The sequence below is a fragment of the Lactuca virosa genome, chromosome 9, assembly GCF_052849685.1.
Source record: "Lactuca virosa cultivar CGN04683 chromosome 9, Lactuca_virosa_CGN04683_v6, whole genome shotgun sequence".
Lineage (NCBI taxonomy): Eukaryota > Viridiplantae > Streptophyta > Magnoliopsida > Asterales > Asteraceae > Lactuca > Lactuca virosa.
In genome coordinates, this window is record NC_136434.1 from 89,886,049 (window position 1) to 89,892,752 (window position 6,704).

At 34.1% G+C, this 6,704-nt stretch overlaps 1 long non-coding RNA gene across 1 annotated transcript; it reads right to left on the minus strand.

The window, feature by feature from the left end:
• Nucleotides 1-4,882: 4,882 nt before the first annotated feature.
• Nucleotides 4,883-5,585, minus strand: LOC145141356 (uncharacterized). Its single transcript, XR_013722612.1, has 2 exons — nucleotides 5,497-5,585; nucleotides 4,883-5,176 (listed from the first exon to the last, which is right to left on the minus strand). It is a non-coding gene; the product is annotated as an uncharacterized LOC145141356 (long non-coding RNA).
• Nucleotides 5,586-6,704: the final 1,119 nt, after the last annotated feature.

Below are 6,704 nucleotides of genomic sequence, written 5' to 3' on the forward strand. Positions count from 1 at the left end.
GTCGGTAAGTTGTGTAGACTGCATCTTGTTTTTTGATTCTCGTCGCAGCATAGTGCATTTGATGGTGTCGTGCCTAGTGGATTCGTGAAACTCGCAGTACCACCCATGATCTTTATTTCCAATAAGAGGTCAGGTCTGACTCAGTTAATCAACATTATTTGTAACATCTATTTTTAGAGAAAGTTTCAATTATTCATTTTATAATAAAATAAATTTAAAGTCCTATATAGTTAACTTAATTAAATAGTCTGTTTTACGTTTAAATTTAATAAAGCGGTTAAGTGTCAAAATGGAAAACTAAAAATTAAATCAAACTAATTTAAATATGACTAGTGCAAATTATGAAAGTCAATAGGATTAATTTAGAACTTTAAAAGAAAATGAGGCTAAGGCAGTTATCCAATAAGCAAGGAAACTTCATGGACTTAAACTTTAAATTTCCTTTTAATAACCCATGACGATAAGGGTCTGTTTGATATATATTTTACTGAGTCAAGTAAAATGTCAGGTTTGATTCGGTTAATCAACCTGTTTGATGATGTAGTTTTGAGCTTTTGGATGAGTAAGAAGAGTACAAAGAGTCAAAAGAGTTTGACCGAATCAACCAAATACACTGATTGAATTAATTTCCAAGAAAACTCTCTTTTGTATGGCCCTACCATGCCTTGAGGGACAACCCCTCCCCCTTGAACGACATTTTCTTCAGTGACTTCTTCACCATTGTCGGTTTCAACATCATCAACTTCTACCTCACCAACTATCACACCCCCGAACCAGGACGGCGGAAACGTCCGGGGCCGGATGACTTCATTGTATTGTATCATCACAATTGAATATAATTGGAAACATTGCAACCAACATCATACGTTAAAGATACCAACATTCATTGTTTACAGGATTGTATTTGTTCACAACATTACACAACTGTGACAATAAATATGATGTTTCCAAAAAAAATGTAGTAAGTGCACAAAATCCATAGCCTCGGGGTACGTGCTCATTGAGTCCATGAGAATACAAGTCGTTTTGAAAAGCGTCAACTAAAAAGTTGGTGAGTTCATAAGCATATTTGTATAAAAACTTTGTAATATCTTTGATTTGTAATAATTTGTAAAACTCCAGAAAATCCGATATTTCCTGTGAAAAAGATAGTTTGTAGTCTCGTTCTAAAACCGTGAATAATTGCATGTGTGTCCTTTGTTTTCTTTTGCTTGTAAGTAAAAAGAGTGTGCATTCCCAGAAAATCCTATATTTCCTGTTTTATTGAAAAGATGTAGTCTTAAAGCCTAAAGACTCGAGTGGTGATCGTAAAGTACAATAGTGAAATATAGTTTAATATTTTATAAAACCAGTGAAGTGTACAATTTCGTAGATCCAAAATATCATTGTTAATCCATATGTGAGTCGTTACAACCATGTTTGATACGACTAAATGTCTGTCATGACGTTCTTCAGACGTCGGTTTCGGTAAGATATTTTTCACCCTAGACTGGCCTAGTCTAGCTGTAGCGAACAGCTTAGGTGTGGGGGTGTCAACCCCGTATAGATCTATACACAATTACCTCGCTCTCCCTCCAGGAGACTCTGGTTATAACTACAGGACTTACAGTGTACGCTAGGTAGGTACGGCGAAGGAGAGTCTCACAAGTGCCTTAACAGGTTTACGCGAAATTTTCTGTCGTAAAACTTTTGGTTGTATACCGTTTTAGTTCAATTATTTTTAACGCTTTTTATAAATAATCATTAGTGAATTCGTCTAACTGTAGTATACATTGTGTAAATATTATAATTCTTTAAGTATTCAAACTAGCAAAATATGACAACATATTACGACTATTTTACTAATAAAAATAGTTTTTAGAAAAAAAATAACCAAGTTTAGTAGTGTATTTTAACATACCCAAAATTTTATTTGAGAGCTTTGTAAACAAAATATTCCACAAAATCTCATATAAATCCATGAGAGTTGTTATGTTCCAATATTTGTACAAGTATTAGGGGAAAAATATATATAACCAAAAATTAACCTTTTTGAGTGTAACTCATATATTTTCACCATCTTTCAAGCTTTTACCACCCAATATGTTATGACAATTTCTTTGATTTTTAACACACACTAGAAACCATTTTTACTTAGTAACTTATTTCTTCTTCAACATAATACCAATATATGTGAAATTATTCAAGGATAGTTATGAGATTTATAAAATCTCTGTTTATGGAGTGTTATCTTGAAGTAATCAACATTTCAACACACATAGCCACATAAACATACAAGTGCATGTAAATATTCACAGATTCAAACAAGACTTGACTTGTAATCCCCCCTCCCCCCCCCCCCCCTAAAAAAAAGAGTGATAAACATGAAAATAGTGGGGTATGAAGCTCACCTTGAGGATTTTCGAGATGTAGAAGAAGAGGAAGAAGAAACTTCAAGTCTAGCTTGTGATCTTGGTGAGATTCTCGAAAGTGTGGTGTTTCTAAGAGTTTTAACACAAAACAAAGGATGTAAACAAGAGTTTTAGCTTGAAAGATGTAAGGATGTTTGAAGTCAACAAGAACACTTACCACTTTAAGAGCTTTTGGAGAAGATTCTTTGGAGAATTCCCTCACACACACGAAAACATTTGGGAGAAGAAGGTGAGATGTTCTTGAGAGCAAATGAGAGGAAAATGAGTTGAAAGGAAACTTGAAATGAGAGTGGGAGGGAGAGGGGTGTTCGACCGATTAAGAGAGAGGATGGGAGATAAGAAGAGTTGACTTCTTCCTTACTTGATAGGACTAGCTTGGTTGCATGGGGGATAAATATATGTTGTGTAATTATAAGGTGTCAAGCTTATTTCCTTTTTTTTTGTTTTTTTGTTTTTTTTTTATTAATCCAACCGGCCCAAGAGGGGTTCTCGGCCCAAGGTTGGCCCAAAGTGGTGGGCTTCGATTTGGCTTGGCCCAATAAAGATTTTTGGCTCATTGATGCTTAATAAGCGGTTTTCGGTTCAAAGAGCCCAAAGATAGGAGTTCTCGGCCCAAATAAGGCCCAAGCATGGGTTTTCGGCCCAATATAAAGTCCAATAGGAGTTTTCGGCCCATTAAGGCCAAAAGAGAGGTTTTCGGCCCAATAAGACAAAGTGAAGAAGTTATCGGACCAATAGGGCCCAAGGGAGAAGTCTTGGTCCAATAAGGGTTTTGGGTCGAGAATTCTTGGGCTAAGGCCCAAAAGTGATTAGACTTGGCTTATTGGATCGAGTTGTGGACTTATACGAGGTTGTTTCGACTTGAATCACCATGTATGAACGGATGAATTTAAATAGCATCGAAGTTTGAATTTCACTAAAAGGGATAGTACAAGTTTACATGGAGGAATTGTCTCGTACAAGGATCAAAATCTTAACCCTAATTTGCTAGTTGTGACACCAGTCTCTGCATCGCCAACTTCAGCCTCATCGAAATCAACTTATATTTTTCCTCTCCAACATCGGTTCTCCAAAGCTTCTTATTTCTCCAAGGTTTCTGTTTCACCTTGCTTCTGATTTATGTGGCTTCTATCATTATTTTTATTTTTTATTTTTGTAGGGTTGGAACCAAAAGTGAGTACTTTTATCTTAAAAGAATCATGTCATTATATTCGCTTGATTTTACATAAGTAATTTTGGCTATAGCCGATATATTATTTGGTTTGATAGATAGGATGGGTGAGTGGGCGAAAACAGAAAGCAGTGGAGAATGAACATCCCTTGGAAAAAATCACAAAGTTGAATCTATGGTTGAATTATAGTGAATACTTAACTTAGAAAAAAAAATCAATGCCCATAGAAATTGTTCGATTTTAGAATTTCAGTTTTCATGTGATTGTGTGTATGTATGTGATTGTGTGTATGTAGTTTGGTTTTTGAATCCGTTATGGCATTTGGTCAATAAAACAAACATGAAAAAATATTGAAAATATGAAGACTAGTTTTTACTTTAAGTTTTGGGTAAATTACCATAAAGAATTGATCTTTTGGAGGTTGTCAGAAAACTCGAAAATTTTCAAGAGGAAATTGTTTTTTTAGCAGAGGAAATTGAAAATGGTTAAAATTTGCTTCCAAATGTACCAAGAGGTTGTTTTGGATTAAGGATGGGCATTATGGCCAAATTTGAAAAAGCAACAATTTTGTGAAAAAAAAAAAACAAACAAACAAACTAGATATGCAATTATCATTTTGATTTGATTTGGTTGGTCATGTATTGTAATTTATCTTTGAATATATTAAAAGGAAAAGAATCACTTGTTTAAATTGAGTGTCATATATATAGAACAGAAGGGTAAAATGGTCATTTTCATCATTAATCACAGTCAGTCAGACTCGTAATTAATCAACATGGTTTCAGATGTAGAATCAATCAAGACATCTGACTCAATCAGATCTAACTCAATCAACAACTATTCAACAACCTCTAAGACCTGAGGGATATATTAGTAACATCTTTTATTGATTTAGTATGCATGATACCAAGACGTTACGCTGAACGGTGTCATGGGCTTTTTGTGAACGATAAGTGTATTCCTAAACATACTCCTAGGCAAAAAAATGATAAGAATGACCAAAATTTATGTAGCGTCTATATGACACCAAATTTTGGTAGACAAAGAAATTACCACACCGTTTAACCTTATAGGTCCTAACTTCCCTATTTCTAGTATCGTGGGTCGGTCATGTATGCAATGGTTTGCTGATCTCATTAAACTAGTTTCTTTTGTATGAACTTTATATTATAATGTGAATTAATCAATTAATAATATAAAAACTCATTCCGTTCCTTATAGGTTAACCAAACTATTCCATTCCATTATCTGGTCAATCATTTTCTTCGTTTTTCTATCTATCCAACCAGAAAGACAACAGAAAAAAGTCCAAATTCATCCTTTCAAAAGTCATATAGAGTTTAAAATAGTAGCAATAAGCTTAATTAAAATAGATACTATAAACCCAAATATCTAATCGAACGATATGACGGATAATGCATCACTATGATTTTCTTCTTCTGAAATCAACACAGCTTCTTCTTCTGACTCCCTTCCAGCATCTCCAGCCACGGATAATTTGTCACTATGACTATCTACTTCTGAATTGGAACCAACTTCTTCTTCAGACATGCTTCCTCCATCTACACCAAAATCATTGTTTGGCACAAGATCCTACAATAGAAAAACTGTTGTTATCAACAATTGTAAAAATATATATGGAGAAAATGAATAGTAATAAACCAAATTAATAGAAGCAACATGCTTAAGTTTTAACAATGAAAAGTTAAACTGTTAGATAGCAAGCTTAGAACGATCCATTATCTCTTCTTCAAATTGATGGCCAGAAATAAGAAAAAGAAGATCAGTAAAAGCAATATGAAAAATCAATTTAAGTATGTAATGAGTACAGATATGAACAATTCTAATTTTCTCACCTAAGAAGAGGGATAATAGCTAGTTGTAGTGTGTCCAAAAAAGTGATGCTTTTTTACCTTTAATTTCTTCATAGATAGTAATGCCCTGAACCAATCAGTTAAAGCTGATCTTGACGTTAGAGATGCCTTGAGAAGTAAAAGTGCCTGTGCGCATAATCAAAGCAAATGGTGTCATGCATGCAAATTGTTTTAATTAACTTAAAGGATTTATTAATATTCATGTATCCCGAAGCTAGCTATATATATCTTACCTCTTGTTCACCAATGCTCAATTCAAGAAGCTCCATATCATGGATAGGAACACCATGTGTGTTAAACTTTGAAATTGTAGCTATTGATGGACACGTTGTTACTTTCAAATCATTGGAAACCATGAATATTGTTGCTTGTTCTTTGTTAAGGAAAGAACCTTGGCGTTTATTTACTTCATAAATCGGCAGCAAATCAGTCACACAAACATAACTTTCTGCAATGTTTGGGCAAAGTAGCATCGTCTTCACATCCTCAGATGTCAAGTATTCTCCCAAACTTGAAATACTATTGTAAAGATTACTTGTACCCATTAATGGAGATGAACCAATATCCTTTGTTATACGTTCATATGCACCAAATGGGATAGTTAAGAAGCTAAACAGCAATTCAACAAAATGATTCTCCACTTGTGCACATAATACCTTCTTCTTTGATTTTTGTATAAGTAATTTTATTTTCTGAGTCTGAATCTGGCCAGAGGTACTCGGAATTGTTAATGTAGAGTTTGTGAAGAACGATGAACTTGGCTTTCTTCCCCCCAACACACAATTTGTTAAAGAATTATTCGTAAATAGTGACCACTTCAGTAGATGTATGAACTGAAATAATAATTTGAACAGTGAATATATTAAAACTAAACGATAACTTTTGAACTATTCCATTATTATAAAAAGCTTAATTACCTCTTTTAAGCCAAAGTTCACGGTTTTCTCCTGTAGTTCATCAATGTAGTCAACACCAAGAGAATTAAGAAGCTCAATGCTTTTATCAAGCACAATAGGTACTACATTGAGATCATCAGTAATGATGAACTTGGCCTTCTTTTTGAGAAAAATTTCCTCATGCGGAAACACACGCGCCCTTTGATCATGATTCAGATTTACTTTAAGTTTTTCACAAAGATGAGCTGATGAATTTATTGTATGAACTAGGGAACCCTTAGATTCCAGGCTTGAGAAAAGTGTCATATTTAAATTCCCGACACTTTCATGGAGAGAAGTCAAGCTTCCAAG